The 27149-nt window shown below is 47.9% G+C and overlaps 1 long non-coding RNA gene across 1 annotated transcript in view; it reads right to left on the reverse strand.

Moving 5' to 3' along the window:
• Positions 1-26746, reverse strand: part of LOC115899695 — an 83520-nt gene extending 56774 nt beyond the window's left edge. The window contains exons 1-2 of the long non-coding RNA XR_004059329.1: positions 24428-26746; positions 11260-13227 (exon numbers count right to left, since the gene is read on the reverse strand). This is a non-coding gene — a long non-coding RNA (uncharacterized LOC115899695). The remainder of the gene's footprint in view (positions 1-11259; positions 13228-24427) is intronic.
• Between the last annotated feature and the right edge of the window lie 403 nt (positions 26747-27149).

Raw genomic sequence — 27149 nt, forward strand, 5'->3', positions numbered from 1 at the left:
TTTCAAATATTTTGGAAGTTATTGCCTACATCCCAAATTCAGAAATTTTCATTATATTCAAAGTCCAAAAATTAATTTGGCAGCACTGAACCCACCCTCCCACAATACAACAAGTGGATGCTAAGGGAGGGCTGGCCCCTTTATTTAGGGAAGGCACCCTCCCATTGACCCATCCCCACTCCTTAGAAAGCACCTAGTCCAAGGCTGAGTACAGTGGTTCATGCCTGTGATCCCAGCACTTTGGGAGGCTGAGGCAGGCAGATCCCCTGAGGTCAGGAGTTCAAGACCAGCCTGGCCAACATGGTGAAACCCCATCTCTTCTGAAAATACAAAAATTAGCCAGGCGTGGTGGTGCAAGTCTGTAATTCCAGCTACTTGAGAGGCTGAGGCATGAGAATTGCTTGAACCCGGGAGACAGAGGTTGCAGTGAGCCAAGATTGCACCACTGCACTTCAGCCTGGGTGACAGAGCAAGATCTTCTCTCAAAATAAAATAAACCACCTAGTCCAATCTCCTCAAAGATGGTGATCCCACTGCTCAGACAGGTGAGAAGACTCGCACAGCAAGCCAGGGCAGTACCAGAACTACCATTACCACTCAGTATTCCTCACACAAATACCTGTGTCCCTTGCTCCTGCCAGGCTCCACTTCTTCTTTAGGACCAATTACAGCCTTAGAAAGTAGATGATCCACTTGACATTGGGTGACACGGGGCTAGAGCAAGGCCCTGAGGATTACCTTGTGTCCAGGGCATCTTGGGGGGAAGTGGTGTTCTTATACTGCATAATGGCCCAAACACATTGCAACACTATTGCCATAATTAGCCCAGGCCTGGTCATCAGGAGGACTGTTGCTCAATATTATTCTTTGCTTCTTGGTTTCCACATCCAAAGAAACATCACTTCTCTAAAAATCAATTGTCCCCAGCAACCCACCTACACAGTTCTTGGAAAATATGGGTTAAACATTCTGCCTTACAAAGAAAACAAGGAACAAAGAGGGTGAGGAAAATTCATCACCATGATCCTGCACTTCACATTATTCACACCGACCGTTTTTCCAGTCACCAAGTTCAAAAGACCCTGTCCGTTGGGGCTGCAAAACTATTTGTGCCAACACTTGTCATTAAGGAAGCTTCACATGCTTTAATAAACGGGATTACTCAGTACCAAGAGACGCTAAATGGCTTCAAGAGACTGGAGGTTAGGGGAACTGAAAATGGCATGGAAGGAAGATGCCAGAATAGTCCATTTCTGACAGAGGAGAAGGAAAGGCTGGATGCCAGTCTGCTGCCCAGAACACTGGAGGGACTGTGACACGGGAACTGCAAAGCCTCAGTCAAATACATAGGTGGCCCAATGAGAATCCCTTCCCAAACTTCCAGAAAAAGTAAGGAGATACATGGCTCTCCATGATGACATCCAAACTGTTTTAAGAAGAGCTCCATCTAGTAATAGGGGATGCCGGACACACACCAAGTGCTTAGCAACCAATACAAACACACACACACTAAACACATGCACATACGAACAACACACACACAAATACACACAGAAAATACACACACATTCACCACACATGCACACAACACACATGCACACACACACACCAAACATACGTACACACACACAAACACACACATTCATCAAACACACACACACAACACACAGGCACATAAACACAACACACCAAACACATACACACCAGACACACACACCAAACACACACACATACACGCCAAACACACACCACACACATGCACACAAACAACACACACACCAGCACAAACACACATGCATACAAACAACACACACATATGCACACACACAACACACGAGCACAACACACAAACACACAAGCATAAATACACAAACACATGCACACACATGCACAAACACATGCATACGAACACAAACACACACATGCACATAAACATACAGATAAACACACATGCAAACAACACACACAAGCACAAGCATGAAACACACAAACACAAGCAGAAACACACACATACAAGCAGAAACACACATGCACAAACTTATACACACAATCACACACAAGCACACAAACATATGCACACACACAAGCACAAAACACACACATATGCAAGCACAAACACACACATATGCACACACACATGCACAAACATATACACACAAACACAAGCACAAAACACAAACATATGCACACAAACAATACACATACAAATACACAAGCACAAATGTACATACACAAACACAAGCACAAACAACACACACACAAGAACTCACACACAAGCACACACACACAAAAGCACAAAAACACATACAAACACACAAGCACTCACACACAAACACACATAACACACACAAACATACATAATTTCTGAATCTCAACCTGTGCTGTGCGGCCCTGTGGACTGGCTCCTCTCTGCCCACAATTTTCTCTTGATGATCACACTCATATTTAAGTCGTAAATAACTTAAGTCCCAAATACAAATCCAAATATCCATTTTTGCATAAATTTTGGATATCCAAATTTATCCCTTTGTTCCATGTATTAGGATTTTCCAGAAAAACAGAATCAGTAGGATGTGTGTATGTTGACGAGAGAGACAGAAAGAGATTTTAAGGAATTGGTTCATGTGATTATGGGGGCTGGCAAGTCCAAACTCTGCAGGGCAGACCAGCAAGCTGGAGCCCCCAGGAAGATCTGATAACTGTAGCTTGAGTCCAAAGGCAGTGTGGAGTCAGAATTCCCACTTGCCATTTCCTCAGTCTTTTTACTCTTAAAGCCTTCAACTATCGGATGAGGCCCATTCACATTGTGGAGGGTAATGTCCTTTCCTCAAAGTCTACTGATTTAAATGTTAACCTCATTCAAAACATACTCCATGTGACATCTAAAGTGGTATTTGATCACATGTCTGAGTACCAGGGACTGGCCAAGTGAACACTCTGGATCTGTACATGCAGCTGCCTCCTTACTGTCTCCACTTGGATGTCTGACCAACATCTCTAATGTAACAATTCCACCTCTATCCACAAAAAAACCAAATAGGCACTCCTTCTCACCCTGAGGATTCGCCCATATCAATAAATGGAAACTTCATTCTGTAGTTGCACAAGATAAAGAACAATCAGGATCATATTTTTTATGGCACCCCATAGCCAATCCAGCAGCAAATCCTACCTTTGAGATATATTCTGAATCTGATCATGTTTTACAGTCTCCTCTGCTTCCACCAGGCCAGGATTACTGTAATACCCTGGATTACCACAATAGTCTCCTGATTGGTCTGTCTTTCCACCCCTTTTTTTTTTTTTTTTTTTTTTTGAGACAGAGTCTCGCTCTGTCACCCAGGCTAGAGTGCAGTGGTGCGATCTCGGCTCACTGCAAGCTCCACCTCCCGGGTTCACGCCATTCTCCTGCCTCAGCCTCCCGAGTAGCTAGGACTACAGGCGCCTGCCACCACGCGTGGCTAATTTTCTTGTATTTTTTTTTTTTTTTTTTTTTTTTTTGAGACGGAGTTTTGCTCTGTCGCCCAGGCTGGAGTGCAGTGGCCGGATCTCAGCTCACTGCAAGCTCCGCCTCCCGGGTTTACGCCATACTCCTGCCTCAGCCTCCCGAGTAGCTGGGACTACAGGCGCCCGCCACCTCGCCCGTCTAGTTTTCTGTATTTTTTAGTAGAGACGGGGTTTCACCATGTTAGCCAGGATGGTCTTGATCTCCTGACCCCGTGATCCGCCCGTCTCGGCCTCCCAAAGTGCTGGGATTACAGGCTTGAGCCACCGCGCCCGGCCATTTTCTTGTATTTTTAATAGAGACAGGGTTTCACTGTGTTTGCCAGGATGGTCTCAATCTCCTGACCTCGTGATCCACCCGCCTCGGCCTCCCAAAGTGCTGGGATTACAGGCATTAGCCACCGCACCCGGCCTGTCTTTCCACCTTTGCCACTTCCAGTCCACTTTCAACACAGCAGCCAGAAGGATCTCATTAAAATGCAAATCAGAACCTGCTAAAAAGTTTCCAATGGTACCATCTCAACAGAGAAAGAGCCAAAGCCTTTACCAAGGCTCCCTCTGAGCCATCTCATCCCTGTCTTTTTTGCTCTTTGTGGCTAGACTGTCTCCCCTGCCACCGTCTCCCCTGAAGTATGGCTGCCTATCTCTCATGACCAGATGGGGCATTTCCTGAAACCCACCCAGCTACAAGGGGAAGGAGCACCCACCAGAGCCTTAGAGGCTGAGCAAGGGCCGTGACTTTAAGACATTAACTCAAGGACAACAGGAGGGGAGGGAACACTGAAAGGTGTTAACTAGAGGAGAGGTGGGCACAGGGTAGAATTTGTCTCTTTGGAGGATTCCCCAAGGCAGCTGGTGTGGATTGTTCACTGAACTGTATTTTAAAAGAGAAGAATTAGGTAGCTACCAGGCAAGGAAAAGTGGGAGGAGGGAGGAAGGGGGAAAGGAGGAGAGGCAGGAACCTGAGCAGGTGCTCTGCAACCTTCATGAACTCCCCTGCCAAGCGGCTACTATTTCGCACAGCAACGGTCGTTGACGTACAGGGAACAAACGCAGAAAGAAGAAATGGTGTTTGATTGTGGCCAAAAGAAAGAAAGCCTTCCAGTGGCCAAGAGGAGGGGCACCCTGTGCTGAGCAGGTTGGCTTGACAAATGGAGCTGATCCATCTCTCCCCTCCCTTCTGCCTCCCTTCCCTCCCTCAGACAGGACCTGAGCACAAAGACACAATGGCTGCAAGGTCCCTTCTGTGTTCTGATGACTTGGTTGCAGACTTTTGGAGACAGAGAGAGGAACTACCATCTTTCCTACTGAAGAACATTAAATCTCCTTCCGAAGACCTGCCCAGCTCTCAGCAGGGAGCTTTGTCCACCAGGCCAGGTTCAACGTACCTATAAGGCCTCCTCTTACTGAATCTAATGAGGCAGGGGTGCTCCACTTCTCAGAATGCCTCTCAATTAGCAAGACACAGTCTACTGCAGAGCATATTTTTGCGAGCAATAAAGGATTCCGTCCCCAAGGAGTCAACTAACAAACTGGGCCCTGTCAAATCTGTGAAATGATCCTAAACAGGCCAAGTGAAGACTGTGCATCAGGGCAGGGGTGGGAAATGGGTGACTTGATTATTTACAGAGGCTTGTTACTCCAGAGACCAGCACCCTCAAGCCCATTCACGTGCCGCACCTCCCTCTTAGGACTTATCACTGCTGGAAATGACATTCTTTCTTTCTTAGCCTCCCTCACTTGGCTACAGACCCCATTAGTACCATGGCTGCATCTGCCGTTCACCGCGGCAACCTCACACCCAGGGACGTGCCAGGCATGTGGTGATCACTGAATAAATACATGCTGAATAATGACACTGCTCATGCCAAAAGGGGACAAGAGACAGGATGGAGGCTCCCGGGGAAACGTGGAGTTCAAAGGAAACTTCCATCAACATTTGATCGAAATTCTTAATTCCGAACAGCAAAATAAAAGTTTATACCAGTGATTCCAATCTCAGGACTCTTCCATGGGGGTCCTCAGTCTATTTTTCGAAGGGTCAAGAAGTCTACCGGAAATTGCACCTTCCTTTCCAATAAGGCCACAGTTGTCACCTAAAATATCAAGCTTCTTTGCTCGATACTGGCCAGAATTATATCAACTCAGCCTGGTGACCCAGATCAGGAACTCCCACTGGCAGATATTTTTAGATAAGAAAGTGGAGGAATAAATACTTAACTGTGAAGTTTGTTCGGTTGATAAACTCCCTCACAGAGAAGGAGAACCAGTAAAAGGGATTTGTGGTATTGCAAATGTTGGGAACCACTAGTTTACACCAGTGGTTCTTCATCAGGGGTGATTTTGCACCTTCACCTGCCCACCAACCCCAGGAATGGTACTGAGCTAAATGCACTGCTGGGCTCTAAGCCACCAACGCGAGCAGCATTTGTGTTGAACTGGAAGGCAGGGGCAGAGGCTGAGCTTTGTGTGCTCCTGAGCAGCTCTGTGTCCCACTGAGGCACGGGGTTCAGAACCCAGGCTTCTCAGCAAGGGCAGAGAAACTGGGAGGGTTGGGTACCCCCTCTGTCTGTGGGCACAGCTAGCCTAGCATGTATTTATGTTAAAAAATGCATTGAGATCCTCCCTCCAAATGGACTCTTCTTACAGGCCAGATGCTTCAAGGCTGTCACCCACTTCCCTTTCCAAGCCTTTTGCTGACATGGTCTCAGGAATGCAAACAAACTGCAACAACACAGTAACAATGACAATTGCATTTCCAGGTAGGGAAAAGAACATTCTCTATAGCGAATCAAAGCAAGCTCCCTCAAACCCACAGCTGAAAAATCCATTAAAAGTATAAATTATAGAATCTCATCTGGGATCACCTCTTACTCATTGTGTGACCATGAGTCAGCCAGCCTCTCTGTTCCTCAGTTTCCCCAGTGGGAAGCAGTGATAATGATTACTCCCCTCTGAACGTATGTGCAAAATGAAAACAAATGGGCGTATGTCCCATAACCAACTGAAAGATAGGTGAGGAGACTGTAAAATGGACCCAGTGGCTCCTGCCCCTCAGAGGTGTGGTGACTGCAGGGCCTAAGGCCCCAGCATAGTGTCCAACCCCCACAGAAGCGCTGGATCTCGGGCACCCCTGCCTCCTCCCACTGCCTGGGGGAGCCTCCATCTGTGGACCTCTGGCAGTGGCAGTGGTGGTGGCTGACTGGTCAAGAGGAGAGCGGCCCAGGCAGCTATTTGGTGAGAATCTCAACAGCAAGTATGCATCAAAACCATCCCAAATGTCCCAGGGAAGGAGCCCAAACCCATGGTGGGCCTGGAGGCTGCATCCTCAATGCAGCAGAGGCAGGCAGGAACGGAAGAGCACCCTGTGGCCAAGTCCTGGCCCTAACGAAGCCTCAGGTTTCTCTAACAGTCACTTGCTCAACTGTCCTCCAGGAGCTGCTTTGACGGCCTTCTAGTACCTTTCTGACAAAGCCCAGGTGCGGTAACCCTGCAGCAGCTTCCATTCACTCCTACAATGCCTGGCAGGTACATGGCAGGGGTGAGATTCCTGTTTACTAAATAAAAGAATGATGTATGTTCATGAGTAGTTTACAGAGGTAAAACTAGGGCTGCCTGTGAACGGCAGTGCCTGGGAGGATCAGGAGTGAGTGACTGTTTCAGAATAGCCACTAAACTACTGAGGCCTCAACACAGTGCCCAGCCCTGCAGAAGTGCTGGGTCTCGGGGACCCCTGCCTCCTCCCACTGCTAACTACTAAATGTCCTATCAATCCTATTCACAAGCCTCAGCCCAGAACACCTCTCCAGACATTGCCCTGCATTGCGACATCCCTATGGAGAGGTTCTCCAGCATCCAGTGCCTTCTTGTCGATGAGGAGGTGTAAGAGTCAAGGCACAGGAGGAAGGTGCTGGGGTACATACTGTGTTCCAGACAGCCAACTTTATGTGCGTTTCACAGCTCAATCCTCGCCACCATGCATGAGATGGAAATGACTATTACCCTTATTTTACATCATGATGTTACAGCAGATGACAGACAAACCTGGGGCTTTGAGAAGTAACATGGCAAACGGCCCCTTAACCAACAAAAGGCAGACGTGAACTTGAACCAAAGCACTGGGACTTTAGGGATCTACCTTGGAACCACTGGGCTGTTCAGTCTCCTTCATCACTAGGGAAGTGGTGTTAACACTTATAACATTGCAAGGACACATTGTATTAGTTCCTCTTGCTGCTGTAACAAATCATCGCAAACTTGGCAGCTGATAACAACACAAATTTATTCTCTTAGCCTTCTGGAGGTTAGAGGGTGAACTAAGTCATAAGGAACTAAAAGCAAGGTAACAACAGGGCCGGGTCCTTCCAGAGCTCCAAAGGAAAATCAGTTTCTTGTCTTCCACTTCCAGAGGCGGCCAGCATTTCTTGGCTTCCGGCTGCATCACTACAATCTCTGTTTCCATGGTCACATCACCTTCTCATCTACGGTAGTCAGTCTCCCTCTGCCTCCCTCTAATAAGGAACCACTAATAAGTAACTATTTGTGATTGCTTTGGGTCCACCTGAGTAATCCAGCATACTCTTCCTATCTCAAGATCCTTAACTTAATCACATCCTTAACTTAATCACATCTGCAAAGTCCTTTTTGCTACGTGATGTAACAGTCAAAGATCCCAGGGATTATGGTCATCTTTGGGGGCTGCTTTCCAGCAGACCGCATGTGTTGACTTGTCTGTAGCCTGCCTGCACTGTCTTACTTGTCATCACATTCCCAGCACCTAGCAAGGCTCAATAAATGCAGAAGGAGGAAAGAAGGGTAGGAACACAAGTATTCCATCCCCTAGCCCCCCACAGAGTGTGAGAGCAGAGAGAGATGGGCTCAGGTCCAAGGAAGGCTGAGCAGACACATGCATATCTACTGGGAACCCTCAGAAATTGCAAGGTGTCAGCACCTCATTGGCTTGAGGTCGGAAGTCCCCAATGAGTCATGTGTTTGTTTTCCTAACCCTGTGTGTTCCCACAGTGATTGCAGCCTAAACTGCAGGCCCACAAGCAGCAGGCAGCTCCTCTCCTGCCAATTTCCTGGGAATCCAGGCAGGGCTAGAGTAGCCAACAGGTTTACTGCTGTGCCCTGGTGAAGGCACGTCTCCTGCATGACAGTAAACAAAACCAGACAGAAGAGAAGGCTGCAAATAACTGGATCCTTGCCACAAACGCTTTTATTGCCCCCTACCCCTGCCCACCATGTGATACTATGAACAGTTGCTTTGCAGGATAAATAAAAGAGCCATAATAGATACTGCACATGCCAGGACTTTGCAAACATCATCTCTATTCTTTTCAACAAATCAGGCAAAGCAAGTGTTTCTATGTGTATTTTACAGATGGGGAAACTGTGGCAAAGGCAGCAGTAAAGTAACTTACTCAAAGTCCCCTGCTTGGGAAAAGGCAGAGCAAGGATGCCAACCTGAACCTGTCAAACTCTATAAGGTTGAACTCTTTCAGCTTTGGCACACATTTGCCAAGTGTGAGGAATAAATTGTGTATATGGAGACACAGGTCTTGCCTGTGCAACACAGCCAGGTGTTCCAGCTTCCAAGTTAGAGCTGAGTGATCTGGAGCCCAAGGTCCCTGCTGAACTAAGGGTGTCCCTGCTTGTACCTACATTTGCCCATTTTGCACGTGTATATTTAGCTTCCATGTTGTGTTTGACACTGTAGTGGGCACAGAGGACACAGAGATAAATAAAGGAGCCACAGTCATCCCCTTCAAACGGTTCAGTTGACACACACACCAAGAGATGAGCCAGAACAGCAGAGTAAGTATGTTCTGGACCAGAGCAAAGCCCTCAAAGTGTGATGTTCCAAAATGGAGAGGCAGCAACTCCACCCAGGTGGTGAGAACAGTCTTGTGGGAAATGGGTTTCTTCCCCCAGGTCCAGAAGGATGAACAGGAGTTTTCCAAGAGGAAGAGAATACTAGCCCTTGCAGAGAAAAGGGCATCCTCCTTATAAACCCTCAGTTCACTGGGAAAAATAAATACATCCCTGGATTGATGTTTGGCACAGAGTAAGTGTAGAGAGGGAAAGAGGAAGAAGAGGAGGAGGAGAAGGAGGAGAGAAAAGAGGGGCTGGAGGAGGAAGAGAACATCTTGTTTGTATCTCCCTCATTCAAAGCTCTGCACTTTGCTTTTATTAGGCCAAAGGTCAGGGCTAAAAAAAAAAAAAAAAAGTGCAGCAGTGCAGATGGTACCACCTGTAAGCTCACAGCTCGGTAGGGTTGGGGAGGTAGCCGGCAAGGCAGATGGCTACCCAGCCTTCTGACTTTGGCCACCCAGGAATCACTTTCAAATATGTCTTCTTAACATGGGAAAGCAAGCAAAAGTGTGGAGAGGGGCCTCAGGCAGGAAAGTGAAGAAAAGTATTCCTAAGGGAATGGATTTCAGGATACAGGCCAAAGACTTAATTTGGCATCTGGACTCCCTGGGGCTATGCCATGGTGAAGCGGGACAAAGGAGAAGGGGAAGCAGCTCTAACTACACAAGGAGGAGTGCCTTACTTCAAGGCCATTGTCAAAATCAGAGCCCCAAGTCAGTTTCAGTTCTCAAGGCTGGAGATTTCGCTGAACTGGTGAGGCCCCAGCCTGCACACTATGGCTAATTTATGGCTCAAAGGCCTCATTTCTCCATGACCTATCTCAAAAAACCTTCTTCTGAAGACTCCAAAGATTTTATGAAAAGTCCTCTGCTATGTTCTAGCCTCTGGGGTGGCCACCCAGGGAGAAGCTTGTGGAAAACCTGGGGTGATAGCAACCTGTGGAAAGGAGGTCACAATTGCTCTCTCCTAAAGCTTCTTTTCCTTCCAGCCTCCAGGACCCAAGTAACATTGTGAGGGAGAACTGACTGCAAGCGTCACATAAGTCTGACTGGGGCACAGGTTTGGGTTCACACACACACATGCACACACAAATGGGAACCAGGCAACTGACATTCCAATGCTGGTTGAGCCACTGCTCTGTGTGGCAACCTTGATAAAGCCCCCTGGTCCCACAGAGCCTCGGAGAGTCACAGCAGTGATCTCCTTAAGTGGATTTTTAGGTATTCAGTCACTGCTAGGTGCCTGTTAGTCTTTCCTTCTTTCTAACAATGCAAATAGTTTTAAGTAAGGATGACAGCAAAGCTCAGAGAAGCCTGAGGGACAGTTGAGATGACATCACCTGTTGTGATCAAGTGCAAACAGGTCTTGACTCTTCACCCTATCTGCACCCTCACCCTCCACCAGGTACCTCTGCAGCGCCTTCCCACTCTGACACTCAGCGTGGTGAGGTCACTCACCTCAGCCAATGGGGTGCTAGCAAAAGAGAGGCCAGCAGAAGCTTGGAAAGGGCTTGTTCACCTGGGAATGGTCTTGCTCTTGCTCTGTGCTTTTCACCATAAGAAGGACACTCCCCAAGCTAGTCTGCTGGTTTCAGAAGGAGACGAAAGACCCAGAGGGCAGAGTGGAGACACCCCAGCGACTCCAGCAAAATGACATCAGCCAGCAGGCAGTCAGCTAAGCTCAGCACAGCTGCTTGGCCAGTCTCCCCACATGTGCAGATAATAAATGCTTAACATTGAAAGCCACTCAGATTCTGTAGTTGTTACTCCACATTGCCGTGGCAAAAATTAATTGATGCAATTATGGTACACCGTGATGGAAATATGATATGCATCTCCCAGGGCTACTGATGAGTTTAAATGAAATAAATGAAGGTCTTACCTCAATCAACAGTAGCTATGATCCACCATCTCATAAGAGGACTTGAAGTCACCACTAACTGTCTGGAGAGGTCAAGGGAACAGCCTCAATTTCCTGTCCTGAGGGAACAACCAATGTTCATGAAGGCAGCAGGAGTGGGGCAACTTCCTCACCCTTCTTGCTATAGCCCCAGAGGTTCCAGCAGCCTTGGGCCCACTCACACAGTCAGGATCCAGAGCTGTAGGCACAGCAGTGTGGGCTGCTACACCCATGTCCTCCTCTTCCGCTCTGGGCCTCGCAGACTCCACCGCATGACTGCATGGGTCTTCAGCCGCCTCTTAAGACCCAGTTTCCTGGGATTTCAAAATGACTCCCCCTCCAAGGCTTGCTCTCAGGATCAACAATGAAAATGGATTTGAAATCCCAGCAAGAAGCAGATTGCTATACGAAATGAGGGCATGTCTTCCTCCTTCACCACCGCCATCACTGTCATCGTCGTCATCCTCATCTTCATCATGATCACCTGGTTGTCCTCACTACCATAATAATTAGGGGAACACAATATTCCAAAGGCTAGGAGGAAGAAATGGGTAGCAACGTGGCTATAGACCAGTGTTTCACAACCAGAGTGCCAGGTTCAAATGCCAGATTGTCTTTTCATGTGCTGTGCCATCTTAAGGAAATTACTTAACATCTCTGAGCTTTGGCGAAATTTCTCATCTATAAAATGAAGACAACAGTACTACCTACCTCTTAGTGTCATTATGAAGATTAAATGAATTAATATAAAAATCAGTTAAAATAGTGTTTGGCATATATGAAATGCTCAGAAAGTATTAGCTGCTATCGTTATTACCACTGCAGCTGTTATCATTATTAGATGCACACACACAGAGTAGGCACTTTAACTTATCAACCTATCTAACCCTCACAAAAACTCTAAGAGTTTGGACTCATTCAGTCAGTTTTGCAAGGTGAAGAGCCTTGCTTAGCTTTCAGGTTAATGCTTTGTACACAATACCAGGGGCCCTGGCAACGTGCAGGCGATCACAAGGCCCAGAAATGCTCCCCGTGCCTCTCTACACTCCATACCTGTGACCAGGAAACAGGCTGATAAGCTCCCTGGCAGTTCCTGGGTCGTTTTTACTTTATTTGTGCTGCTTTCTGCAGCTTTTGTGTTCTACAATACCTTTGGCTGGGTGAGCAGCCCCTGGGGCATCAAAGGCCCCGCTGGCAGCAAATGCAAAGCCACAGCAGTGCCAAGGGTCCTCCCCTGCCAGCCACCCGCCACCCGCCACGCAGCCCGGGAGATTCACAAGAAGGAGGTGCCCAGCCTCCTAACCACTCCAGGTGTTACTTAACCCTCAGCCTTGCGATCTGTCCCGGAACAGGCCAGGTGCACCAACCCCAGTGTGACAGGTAGGGCTGATGTCCAAGTTGCTCCCGGACTGAGGGCAGCAGGCAGATAGTGTCAACACGAAGGTTTGGAGAACTTCAGTGTGAAAGGGCTCAGAAAAGCTTCACAGGAAGGGCGCTGTTTTGAATCCAGAATGGAGAGATCCCTGTTTTCCACAATTCGATATTCATTTGCTGAACACCTGCTCTCGTGCAGGTCTGGGACTGGGGCTGAGGGATTCAAAGACAATCTGACATGGTCCTGGACTTGGGGGATGCACAGGTTAGTGAGGAGGCCACATGTTGAATGCTGTGATGAGCTTTGAGCAAGAAATTAGATCAAAAAAGGCTGAACTTCCTGCGTCTATTCACTCAGTAACTATTAACAGAATGTCCACTTTGCAGCAGGTGGTGGGGAGATGACAGTGAGTGAGGCACACAGTCCCTCTTCTCAAGGAACTTACGTTCTTGTTGACTCTGCCTTGGGGAACTCCAAAAGCCTTCCCGGAGAAGCTTCTGGATGTCAGCTGTGCCTCAAGTAGCTGAGTAATTTGGGGGAACTTATGTTGCATCTCAGCACTTCCACGTCCTCAACTGTAAAATGGAGATAATATGTTTGTGTTGTAAACATACCAGGTGGCCTTGAAATATTTTCCTGCAGAAAAATTCCCTAACAGAAAAAAAAATTCAGCTTACATTAAATGACAAAAACTGGTCACAAAACCAGAGGAGCCTATTCTTTAGTTTTTCAAATATATGTACATGCAAGAATCTGTATTTAATATGAAATGAAATATGTATGAAAAGTATATAAAATGCATTACATATGTACATAATATAATAGGTATGCACTGTTATGTCCATATAAACTATTATTACATATGGTTATAAACTAGCAATTCTAGTGTGTGTAGGGGTATGCATACGTGTGTGTACATGTGCACACATAAGTATATACGTTGGTAGGATAAAAAGGTTTTTTTAATTTTTCTTTTTCTTAAGATGGCATCTTATTCTGTCACCCAAGCTGGAGTGCACTGGCACAGTCACAACTCACTGCAGCCTCTAACTCCCAGGCTCAAGTGATCCTTCCTCTTCAGCCACCAAGTAGCTGAAACTGCAGGCCCACCACCATGTCCAGCTAATTTTTTAAAAAATTTTTTGTGAAGACAGGATGTCACTCTGTTGCTCAGGCTGGTCTCAAGCTGCTGGGCTCAAGCCATCCTCCCATCTCAGCCTCCCAAAGTGCTGGGATTACAGGCGCAAGCCACAGCACCCAGCAACAGTGTTTGTTTGTTTGTCTCGCTCTGTTGACCAGGCTGGAGTGCAGTGGTGCGATCTCAGCTCACTGCAACCTCCGCCTCCTGGGTTCAAGTGATTCTTCTGCCTCAGCCTCCCGAGTAGCTGGAACTACAGGTGAGCGCCACCACGCTCAGTTAATTTTTGTATTTTTAGTAGAGATGGGGTTTCACCGTGTTGGTCAGGCTGGTCTCGAACTCCTGACCTTGTGAAGCACCCACCTTGGCCTCCCAAAGTGCTGGGATTACAGACGTGAGCCACCGCACCTGATCACAACGAGTATTTTTTAAGTTTTCTTTCATTTATCTGAATTTCTTAAATTGTGCAGTAAGCATGCACTACTTTTGAAATTTAGAAAACAGGAGGCCAGGTACAATGACTCACACCTGTAATCCCAGCACTTTGGGAGGATGAGGTAGGCAGGTTACTTGAGCCCAGGAGTTCGAGACCAGCCTGGGCAACATAGTGAGACCTCGTTTCCAGCAAAAAAAAAAAAAAAAAAAAAAAAAGTCAAAAAATTAACTGAGGGTGGTGCTGGGCACCTGTGGTCCCAGCTATTTGGGAGGCTGAGGTGGGAGGATTGCTTGAGTTTGGGAAGTCAAGGCTGCAGCAAGCAGCGATAAAGCCACTGCACTCTACAAAAAATAAAATAAAATAAAAAATTAGCCAGCCATGGTGGTGGTGCTATATTCCCAAGAGCTGCTTGGGAGGCTGAGGTGGGAGGATTACCTGAGTCCAGGAGTTTGAGACCAGCCTGGGCAACATAGTAAGACTCCATCTCTATAAAAAATAAAAAAATTAGCCAGGTGCAGTGTTGTGTGCCCATAGTCCCAACTGCTCGGGAGGCTGAGATGGGAGGATTGCTTGAGCCCAGGAGGTCAAGGCTGCAGTGAGCTGAGGTCACATCACTGCAATCCAGCCTGGGTGACAGAGCAAGTCCCTGTTCCCAAAATAATAATAATAAATAACATTTAAAAATTTAAAAATAGGAACAGGAGACCCCTCTTTCACACATGAGTCTTTTAGGCTCTGATGCTCCTCAGCTACTAGAATGATGATCCTCACATGTTAACAGTGCTTCCAATTCCTGTTGAAGGCTTAGCTTGCAATGTGCTAACCTACAGTATTCATCACCCTTTACTGTGCTGGTGAACTGGGTGCTCTATGCTCCCCACTTACAGAAGAGAAAACTGAGGCACGAAGCAGATAGGCCCCTAGCTAGAGATGTCAGAGTGAAGTGCTTGACACTCATCTGAAGCCAAAGCCAGTGCTCCTACCCTCTGCCCACTCCTGCCTCTTCTCAGAGAGCTCAGAACCCAGCCAGGCTATTCCTGCTGCCAGTTCTCCTTTATGGAGACACAGGCTGTGGGAGGTACTGCCTGAGACAAACCAGAGGGTTTCACTATGGAGAACAGGGAGCCTGGGAAAGGACTCTGGGCTGTGGGAACAGCCCCAGCCGGCGGCCCTGGATGCAATGCCCATGCCAGCCAAGGAGAACGTCCAGGCATTTCTGTCCCCAAGTGAATGGGCCTGGGAGCAGCCAGGTCCCAGGAGCCAGAAAGGCGGGAAGCAGCTGCCAGCGCGCCGGCACCAGCACCCTGCCTTGCGCGCTTGGGCTAGCTTGGTTGGCTGCCTGTCAAGGCTTCAAAGGAGTGTGCAAAGCAGGCTGGGGGACCTGGCTGGACTGGTTTGCCTGAAACTGAGGTGGTTGAACAAAAGGAGGCCGTGTGGGCTGGTTTGGCGGGATCCCGTGGCGGGACGGAGGGCAGGAAGCAGGAGACAGCAGTGAGAGGGCTGGGGAGAGACACAAGGTGCACTTGGCACTGGGCAGCCTATGCCCGCAGGAGGGGACTGAACACTAACCGGGGGGCCTCCTTCCCTTTCCTGTTCCTTAAGGGACTAAACTGAATGCCTAGCTGAAAGTTGTATATACTGTCCTTTAGCAATTCAGAAGAGTGTTTCATTCAACTATCAATAAATACTTATATATATATATGTAAATATATAAGGTAGGGCCCACATACAACGGAAACAGGCTCAGGGAAGGCTTTGCCTTGGCATGGGATGGCCAGCAAAGTGCAAACTTTTGTGCTGGTTAAACTCCAAGGGATTAGGTGCAGCATCTGTGCATTCTGGGAAATTCATTCAGTCATTTCTCCATTCATCCAACAATGGTTGAACACTCACCATGAGCCAGCACTCAGCAGTGCTGAGAACCTAGCTGGGGGCCGGAATACCAGGGCCCCTACCTTGCCCACCTTGCATGGTGCCAACAGCCCAGGGAAGTGAGAACCCAGGGTCTATCCAGGATGAAGAGAGGGCAGAGACTTGTCACGTGGCACAGAGCATAGACACAATGCCTGGGCTCCCTGGTGATTCCATCACTGACTCTGGGACTCAAAGCCTATGACTTCATCCCCTGAGCCTCAGTGCCCATCATATACTATATGCTCAGTAAGTGTTGGCCAGGCAGTCAAGCACATCAGTGCATGGGTAAGAGCAGGTAAACCCAGGATATAGGATGCTTGTCCCCACTCAGGTTCTCTTCTGACTGCATCCTGCGCATTCCCAAGGGAATCACCACTTTGTGGATGAGAGATTCCACTCTCCAGGGACCTCGAACAGCGAAGTCCTGAGCACAGGGCCTGACACTCTAGGTGTCCAGCCAGCTGGAGCCACTGTTAGTGCTGCCGGGGAACGCAACAAGGGGAGAAGGAGTCACTTGACTTCAGAGCCACATAGGCAGGTTGGAACCCAGATCCAAGGGACTCAGAGCCTGGCTCTTTCCTCAACTTCAAGCCAGCACCAAAGAGAAGGTCACAACCTGGCCTCTGTCTCTGAGAGCCTTATGTAAGAACAGAGAGAGATCCACGCATAAATGGAAGTGGGGGGACTGTGCATGGTGTCTTGTAATCAGTGGTCACGACAGATGACCCATTAGAGAACTCAAGATCAAGGAAGGCAAAGAGAGGGGCTGGGAGATGGCAGACAAGAACGTCTCAGTGCACAAGCCTGGGAGTCAGGGGTCCCGGATTCTGCTCCAGACTCTGCCAACTCTTCTATGGAATGAGGCCAGTCATGTTCCCCACAGAGCGTCTTCTCATTTGGTAAATGAGAGGGCAAGAGCAGAGGATCCACAAGGTCTTTCTTTGCACACTATAGTTCTGTGCTTCCAGAGGGAGGGTAGGTGGGATACTATAAGGAGAAGGCCAATATTTGAACATTTCTGGCCTCTTGAACAGGACCAGTAGAGCTGGAACAGCTTTGGGTGCTGCCTGCCTTCCCAGGGGTCCAGTCAGCCTCCTCACCCTCCAGCCTGCCCTGGCGCGGCTGATCTCGGTAGTAAGCCAATGTGGCATGCAGAGAGCCAGGTTGCAGAGATGGAGACAGAGGGATCTGGGCTCATTTTCTATCCACTGCTCGATGTGGGGCTTGGGGAAAGATATTTCTCCTCTGTGATCCTCAGCTTCCTAGGGTATAAATATGGACTAGAATAACACCTGCTGCAAAAGGTTGTCAGAGAGATTAAATGAGAGCCCAAACAAAAAGCAGCTCAGAGAAACATGAATTCCTCTCTCCCTACTCTCACTTTATTCGAGTGCAAGCCCTTTGAATAAAAATAAATAAATAAATAAATAAATATATAAGTCTTCTTAAATATCCACTACTACAAAACAAGAGTGAATCAGAAAGAAGGCTGGGGCTGGGTACAGTGGCTCACACCTGTAATCCCAGCACTTTGGGAGGCCGAGGCAGGTGGATCACTTGAGGTCAGGAGTATGAGACCAGCTTGGCCAACATGGTGAAACTTCATCTCTACTAAAATTGCAAAAATTAGCTGGGTGTGGTGGTGCACATCTGTAATCCCAGCTACTCTGGCAGGAGAATCGCTTGAACCCTGGAGGCAGAGGTTGCAGTGAGCTGAGATCACGACATTGCACTCCAGCCTGGACAATAGAGCAAGACTGTCCCAAAAGCAAAAAACAAGGCGGCTGGATTTTCATAAGGAAGATCTGGGCTCCAGTCTCTGCTTTGATACTTATTCTACATTAAGGCACTGGGGAAGCTACTCAAGCTCTCTTGGCCTCAGTTGCCTTACCTGTAAAATGGGGCTAAAAAGAAAGCTCTATTCACAGGGTTTGGGAGACATTAAGTGAGCTAACGTATGTGAAAATGCTTTGCAAATTAGGAAGCTTTCAACTCGTTAATTATTGCAGTGCTGTCTTAGTAAGGCAGGTCCTCTTGTAAGAAACAGCCTTGGAAATAGTCTCTCACATGGTTCCAAAAGGAAGGAGCTGTATTGAGATTCTGCATGAATTTAAATCTTCCTTAACATCTAATCAAAGGCAGGCAGTATGACAAATTCTTTCTGATGTGGCCCAAATGGTCTGGGAATGGTGCAAGACTGGGCATTTGGAGAAGGGTGCCTGCGGTGAGCTGGACAGGAGACTCTCTCCTCTGAGGGCTGAAGGTGCCTGGTGCAGGGCTGTCAGGCACCTTGCCAGTGTTTGTTCTGTGCACATTGCAGGGACCTCCTGCCTTCTCCTCTGGGTACATTAGGTGACAATGGGATTATTACCTGCCTGACAGGTAGTTGAGAGAGAGGGGTACAAACAGGGCAAGAAACAGCTCCTCAGAGAAGCTGCCAGCCTAGCAGCTGGCCCCCGAGGCCCGGAACACCCAGGGTGCAATGACGGAAGGCATCCTGCTTCCGTACCCCGAACCACTGAGCAAACACACAAGTGTGGCAGGTGCCTGGGGCTGCCAGCCAAGTAGGGCTCCTGCTTGGCCAGCACCAGTCCAACCAGCTCCCTGGCACTGCTCCCACTCTCTGATCTGGCAGGCGGAACAAAGGATAGGTAGATACTGGCGCAGCCAGCAAGAGGGGCTTCTCTCCTCAGCTCCTTGGAGGTGTCGTCTGGAAATGGCACATCTGGGGCCAGGCACAGTGGTTCACCCCTGTCATTCTAACACTTTGAGAGGCCAAGATGGGATTGCTTGAGGCCAGGAGTTTGAGACCAGCCTGGTCAACATAGCGAGACCCCACCTCTATAAAAGTGAATGAATGAATGAATGAATGGATTAGAAATGGAACACATGCAGCTAGCCAGCCCTCAGGCCTCCTCCCAAAAGGCACCCTCCTCATTATGCTAACTTGCTTCCCTGAAGAGAGCACAAGAGCGCAGGAGCAGCTCAGGTGTTCCACAGTGCGTCTTTTGTTGTTAAACTATACTGCGTCTTTTAAGGTGCTCACCTGGAGACCTAGAAACTGATAATGCCTCCACGGGAAACTTTTGTGTTTTTTTTTTTTTTTTTTTTGAGACAGGGTCTTACTCTGTCACCCAGGAAGGAGTGCAGTGACACAATCACAGCTCGCTGCAGCCTGGACTTTCCTGGGCCCAGGTGATCCTCCTACCTTAACCTCTTGAGCAGCTGGAACTACAGGCAGCACCAGCACACCAGGCTACTTTCTGTTATTTTTTGTAGAAACGGGGTCTCGCCATGTTGCCCAGGCTGATCTGGAATTCCTGGGCTCAAACCATCCACCTGCCTTGGCCTCCCAAATTGCTCCCCAAGGTGCTGGGATTACAGGCATGAGCCACTGTGCCAGCCGTCCATAAGCAACTTTTATCCAGGAATTTCAGTGACACCCACTGGCCCATGAGATCTCAGCAAGTCACACCAAGGGCCCTGGAAGGGGTATCAGGTAATTTGGTTACACTGACTGCCGTGTAGCCGTGGGCAGGCCACTTCCATTCACAGATGCAATTCCTTCATTGATAAACCGAGGAGCTTCGCCTGGATGCCTGCTATGCGCTCTGCAGACTGCGGTGGGGTGTAAGAGGCTGTCCTTTGCTGTCAGGTAGCTCTGGATCTAGAAGTTTGTGCTGTTACCTCCTTAGCTGTGTGCTTTCTGATCATCTATTTGATGTCTCTGAGCTGTTGTGTCCCCTTTAAAAACCAGGAGAGCAATTCCTCCATGCAGAATAGATAAGAAGTGCCTGGTGTAGAGCAAATGCCCAAAATAGGGGGACTGCTATTTCTTTTGTTCACTCATGCTATGTTCTCAAACTGATACCAATGTCAAGCTGTTTTCTCCTTGAAGAATGTAACAGGCTTGACTTGAAGCCAGAGACCCAAATTACTCCATGGATCAATCGACATCTCACATAAAACTAGGGACCTGGCTACTTCACACCACTCTCTCTGAACGTACAGCAAACGGCATTTCCACTCTTAAAGAATATCAAGGAATGGCAGTGATCGCAGCCTGTTAGAGATGTTCTGAATAGAGAAATCAGGCACAAAGGGGTTACATAATTTATCCTTATAAGACCATTCAATCATTCCAAAAGTAGTTGATGCACCAAGCAATGCATGTGGCACTAAGCAACCCATGTCCTGGTTGGATTTGAATCCAATACTTATTACTATTGTAATAAGCCATCCAATAGTTATCACTGATGCTCCCACTGTATCTATCACCAAAACAATGCTTCACAACAAGCTTGGTGGCATAAGCTCTGAGTGTCCACATATCTGTGTGGTCAAGCAGGTAGCTTTGGTGATCTTGGCTGGGCTCACATGGAGGTCTAGGAGTTGGCTGGCTGTCAACTGATCTAGGTTGGTGTCAACTAGGACCATTAGAGCACCTGAGTTATGTCCTATGTGTCACTCTTTTTTCTTCTGGAACCAGTGACTAGCCCTGAAACCCCTTTTCATGGTGATAAAAGAGATTCAACAGTGGACATGGAAACAGTTTTTCAAAGCTCAGCTTGCAGCCGGACACAGTGGCTCATGCCTGTAATCCCAGCACTTTGGGAAGCCAATGTGGGCAGATCACCTGAGGTCAGGAGTTCAAGATCAGCCTGGCCAACATGGTGAAACTCTGTCTCTACTAAAAATAACAAAAAATTAGCCAGGTGTGGTGGCGCACTCCTATAATCCTAGCTACATGGGAGGCTGAGGCATGAGAATGGCTTGAACCCAGGAGGTGAAGTTTGCGGTGAGCCAAGACCATGCCACTGCACTCCAGCCTGGGCCACAGTGCAGGACTCTGTCTCAAAAAAAAAAAAAAGCTCAGCTTGCATCATGTCTGCTAACAGCTCATGAGACACAGTCAGTCCAAAATGAGATACAGGGAATGAGTGAAGAGTTAGGGTCATTCCTGTAATCAATTCACCATTTCATTTTATAGATGAAGAAGGGAAAGTCCTTATAATTATGGTACTTACATAAAGTTACTGGGCTCAGTGTCTGAATCAGGATTTGAACTTGGGCTATTTCAACTGTACCAAGTCCCATGCTGCTGCCATCAGATATCGTGGGCACAAAGGAGAGGCAGCAAGAACTTGGAAGGCCAAGAGTGAACCTGACATCAGATTTGGCCCTGCCAGGAATTCTTCGGTGCATCTTATGTGTGGAAGGCCTTTGTGAGTGCAGGGAAATGCCTTCCTGGCCCGGGTGGAGATCTAGCACAAGCTCTGGTCAACAAAAGCTATCCTCACCCTGCACAGAATGAAAGCAAATAGCATTGAATTAAATAGCTGCAATCAACCAGCAGCTTTATTTGGGAGAGTGGATATGAATTAAGCAGTTCCTCAGAGAAGAATGCAACTTTCCCTTTATTTCTAAGCCCCATAACTCCAGGGTAAAGGTCAAGCTTAGACTCCAAGTTAATTGATCCACTCCCACCCCCTCCCTACCTTAAAATGTCCTGGTTTTACTAGGGATAAGGAGAGCACATTGTAACCCACCTCCACACAGGGCCTGCAGCTCTGCTGGGTTGACATAGGAAAGAAAAGGCCAAACAGGGTCCAGAGCTGACACCCAGCATCTGATTCAGTGGTTCTGGGCAGAAGCACAGAAGCTTACTTTTTTTTTTTTTTTTTTTTTTTTGAGACAGAGTCTTGCTCTGTGGCCCAGGCTGGGGTGCAGTGGCATGATCTCGGCTCACTGCAACCTCTGCCTCCCGAGTTCAAGCGATTCTCATGCCTCAGCATCCCCAAGAGCTGGGATTACAGGCACGTAATGCTTCCCCACCCTTGCACTCTCCCTCACTCCCAGAACCTTTTGTAATGCCACAAACATAATGATGCATGCCATCTGAGCTCAGACGCTAAACAGGAATGAAGGAGAAAGGACACCGAAGACCTCTCTGCCATATTAGGCATATTGCCTACAGTTGCTCATTAAAATAGCACATAAATGAGTATTTATTTGGTTCTTTTTGCACTATTTTAAGATGAATGTCTCCAAGGACTTGAAAAATCCCAGGAGTATTTTTAGCACACTCACCCTGCAACAGCATTTCTGTTTGTGGGGACTGCTTACACTGAGTATAAAGATGGCCGAGACACTGGCAAACAATATTTTATTCTATTAGAGAATTGCTATCACGATTTTGTGATTATAGCTAACACATATTAAACATGTTATTATCGTGGATTAGCTCATTTAATCCATACAATAATGCTATGAGTTTGGGATTATTAGTGTATATATTTTACCGATGAGGAAACGGGGGCATAGAGAAGTTAAGTGAGTTACCCAAGCTTGCGAAGCTAGTGAGTACTAGAACCCAATTTTAAATCCAGGCAGTTTGGCTGTAAATCCTGCAGCCTTATGGCCTCTGAGCTATAATACCTTCCTCTACTGCTCCCATTTTGGTCCACTCATGAGAGAGACAAAATCCCTTTGTCACTGGGTCAACGTCATTATCATTGACGTTCTTGCTACAGTTCATCATTTGTGACTATTTTTAACACTTCACACGCGTGCAGGGCTTTAAAATTTTAAAGACTTTTCTCTTCATTCTCACATTGGATAGCTGCATGGATGTGAGGTCGGTGAATGAGGCAAGGATGATTCTGTCTCATGGACGGTCCCCAGTGAAATGACGAAGTCCAAAGTCACAATCCCACTGAACCTTCTGGCCCCAAATCTCCTTCTCCCCAGGCTGGTGTGCCCTCCTTCCACAAGGACCGACCCCATCCGAGCCCCTCCCACCTCAACTCCAAATGCTGCTGTTCCCACCTGGAGATACTCACACAGGCCTGAATTGGAAATTGTGGTATTTGCTTTAGTGTTTCATTTTTGGTCTGTGAGTTTCCTATTTGTGGGTGTTTAGCCTCTGTTTTGATAGGTAGGCCCATTTTCTTCCTTTTTTTTTTTTTTTTTTTCTATTTTCCCCAACCTGGGAAACACGGGGTAGGGAGGTAGAAAAAATCTTTCCATCTTACATCCTAGGAAAGTTTGCCAAGGAGTCCGTCCTGACAGCTGCTGGCTGGAGGCCCATCCCCAGCCTCAGAAGCCACGTCTGTAGTGAGCATTCTGCAGGGTGAGCCAGTGGTCAGCCCAGGGTTCTCTGTGGTAGACCTGGGCACTGACGGACACAGGCAGGCCTGGCCTGGAGTGTGTCTTAGAAAATACACTGTCTCTTTGGTTCTCAACTCTGTCCCCACTGCTGGGAAGCTGAGTCTTTCCCATTCCCAATCCTGTCCCCTCCTCCATCTTCATTACTTTCAATAGTTACACAGGAAATTCTTTTCCCTCCGGTAAAGATAGTCATCACATTTTTTTTTTTTTAAGCCTGGATGTCGACATTTTCTTTAAATCCCCGAGAGCTTTGACACAAGCCTATGAATCACACTGGAGAGGGGGGCGAGAGGTTGGGCTCCAGATTAGACAGGGCAGAAGTTCAAATACAGGACTGGATCTCAGGCTGGCTCTGTGACTGAGGGCACTTAGAGTCAGATAGACAGATGAGCCTTGGGCATGGTACCAGTGGTACCTCTGGGGATCCCATGAGGCTGCAGGGATGAGATGGCCCAAGAGCAGGGCACTACAGGACTGGAGGAACGGAGAGACCTGGGGCTGGGGAAGCTTGGGCATGCAAGGGGACAAGAGTAGAACAAAAGTACAAGAGGGAGTCCTGGGGAATCGGACTGGAGAGGCAATGCCCCGTCCCCAGTAGAGACTGTGAAACCGAGGCTGGGATGTGCCCTGGATTCAGTAGCACCGGGAAGCCCATAGGCTGTCTGTAGCTAGGGAGCGATGGAAGCAAAGCCACACTTCAGGAAGATGCATCTGGAGGCAGTGTGAAGGATGGTTGGGCAGAGGGAGGGCTGGGAGTTGAGAAGACCCCTAAGGAAGCTACCAAAACATCCCAGGGGGTCTGAAATAGGAAGCCAAGGCCTACATTGTAGTGGTAAAAATCCACCAAGCGGTGATTATGGGCAGGTCGGGGAGATGAAGTATTTGGAAGATGGTAGAACCTGCTCATTCAGGAGCAGGAGGGCAAGTGGGTTGAGACACGTGAAAGTGAGCTACCGGGACTTGAGGGTCCCCTGCGAAGGTGCAAACATGCTTTGGAAGTGAGAAAACAGGGGTCTGGAGCCTGCATTCCCAAACACTAGGATTCTGTATTAATTTTCTACAGCCACTATAACAGATTACTACAAACTCAGTGGCTTAAAACAACACATATAATTACCTCAGTGCTCCTTAGGTCAGAGTGTGGGTTGGCTCAGCTGGTTTCCCTGCTCCTGGTTCACGAAGCTGAATTCAAGGTGACAGCAGACTGGGCTCCTATCAGGAGGTTCTGGAAGGATCCTCTTCCAAACTTATTCATGTTCTGAAGTCAGTTCCCTGCAGCTGTAGGATGGGGAGGGGTCCCCATTTCTCTGTTGGCTATCAGCTAGGGGCCACCCTTAGCAACCAGTCTCTCCCTCCAGTTCCTACAAGTGGACCCCACATTTCAGAGCCAGCAGTGGCACATCAAATCCTTCTCACACTTAGAATCTTTCACGGCATCTTCCTGAGCACAATCAGAGAAAATCTCTGCTTTCAAGGGCCCATGTGATTGGATTGGGCCTGCCTGGATAACCGAGGATAATCTCCCTATTAGAAGTCAATTGATTAGTAACCTTAAGTACATCTGCAAAGTCCCCTTTGCTGTATAAAGTAATATATTCATTCATAGGCATAACATCAGAGACTAGGGCGTGGGCATCTTTAGAGGGCCATTCTGTTTACCAGAGCTTCTCTGCTTCTCCGCAGAAAACATACTGAGACATCACACAATAAATCATAAGGTGCAGAGAGCCCTGTCACAGGAGGCCTGGGTTCTAAGCATCATGCAGAAGAAGCACTTTACCCAGCCTCAGGGAGGGGTGGTGGAAAAGAAGAAAATCAGGAAACATTTCCCAAAAGAAAAATAAGATTCTCTGATGGAAACTGGAATTGAATAGAGCATTTTCAGAATTCTTTTCCTTGGAGGCAGCAGCAGCATCCTGGGCACCGTGGCTGCCTTCAGCTGGTCCAGACACAGTGGCTCTGATGTTCTCTGGCAGGTGGGAAATGCTGCCTGATGGTCAGGGGCTGCTGATCACTGACACACTGCTAAGAACTGGGCAGCCCAGGCCAGATAGACAGCTGAGGTCTTCCCGAGAAGCTGGACACACCTCCCCAGGGAAGAGCCTTCCTCAGCTGCAGACTGAGCCACGGACCTCAGGGCTCATCTGCTGCAACCATTATGAACCATACTAGGATTATCAAGGAGCAGTCGTCTCCAGGATCAGCCCTTTCCCTACCACTGTCAGATTCAGGGAATTTTAAGTAGTGGAGGGAGGAGGGATGTAGCCGATGGATTCCAGACAGCAACACTAACCGCCTGTCCTGAGGATGCAAGATTTTCCTATTTGTAAGGCTCTGCGTAACACACTCATCCTAGCACACAGGGTTTCAATGTCAGGAAGCTTCCTTTCCAGGAAGCTGGCTGAACACTAGGTCACAGACGAGCTGACGCTCTCCCAAGAACACACCCCCTGTTTGACCCTGACATTCATTGCTACGTTCACCTGAAGCCGAGACTTTCCATCTGGAACATTTCCGTACCGATATCCCTGGCATTTCTCCAGCACTCTTTTCCTCTGTGATGGTTTAGCCCAATAAGCACACAGAATACATTACACATGGTTGTAAAGAAGCTGTTACATGTGGTGATGAAGATGTCATTACATGCAGCAATGAAAGGGGCTTCCAGGAGCCTAACAGAGGCAACAGAGGCACAGAGGGGCAGCTGCCCACTTCCTGGGGTGAGCACCTACCAATTTCCAGCCTGTGTGTCTGGCACAGAGCAGCTAATCATGGCATGACTGCTGATCTGTGGGTGACTTTATGTGACCTTTTACAACATCTTTTTCTTTCCTTATCATACATCATGCCATCATATCATCAAGCCATTTGAACAATTTGCATCCTGTCCCTTTTCCCCATAATGGAGTCATTTTTAACCATCATTTTCATGTTTCAATGGCTGAAGAAAGAATTCTGTGCACGTGCTGGAGGGCCTTCAACCACTCCCCTTTCACAGGAGATTGAAGCTATTTTGGAGTTTTCATGGTTATAAACACACTGCAGCCAATATTTTTGTGCACATGTGCGACAAGATTCTGAAAATGTTCTCTGAAATAAACCTATGTATTCATACATTATTACAAACTCCCAGGGCACACGAGGGTAAGATGTGCTGGTATTACATCTGATCCTGGAGAACGCAGGAGATGAATGTGACCTACAGCTGGGCCACATGTGGCATCAGCCCCAGTGCAAGAAGTGAGAGCCCCAGAGACCTCATCTGACACGTGGCAGGCTGTGATGGCTGCTCATATAAATGAGGCTGTGTGTGTCCAGGTCCTATTAATTCATGTTAAAAAATTAAGGAGGGCTGGGCATGATGGCTCATGCCTATAATCCCAGCACTTTGGGAGGCCGAGGCAGGAGGATAACTTGAGCCCAGGAGTTCGAGACCAGTCCTGGCAATGTAGCAAGACCCCTGCCTCTACAAAAAAATTAAAAAAAAAAAAAAATAGCACTTGGTGGCATGCACTTGTAGTCCCAGCTGCTTGGGAGGCTGAGGTGGGAGGATCACTTGAACGAAGGAGATTGAGGCTGCAGTGAGCTGTGGTCATGCCACTGCACTCCAGCCTGGGATACAGAGCAAGACTCTGTCTCAGAAACAAACAAACAAAACAAAACAAAAAAATTAAGGAGGAGGCAGCTGGCCATGTAGTTGTGTAGACAACACACTCTTAATATCTCAGGAACTGGGCAGCAGAATCTTTGCTGTCGCAGGAACCTTCCCACCTATTCTGCTGTGGTCACTTCTGCTCCATTCTCCATTGCCCAAGGGCGAGAGAATTTAATTCAGGTTA

The sequence above is a fragment of the Rhinopithecus roxellana genome, chromosome 9 (assembly GCF_007565055.1).
Source record: "Rhinopithecus roxellana isolate Shanxi Qingling chromosome 9, ASM756505v1, whole genome shotgun sequence".
NCBI classification, from domain to species: Eukaryota; Metazoa; Chordata; class Mammalia; order Primates; family Cercopithecidae; genus Rhinopithecus; species Rhinopithecus roxellana.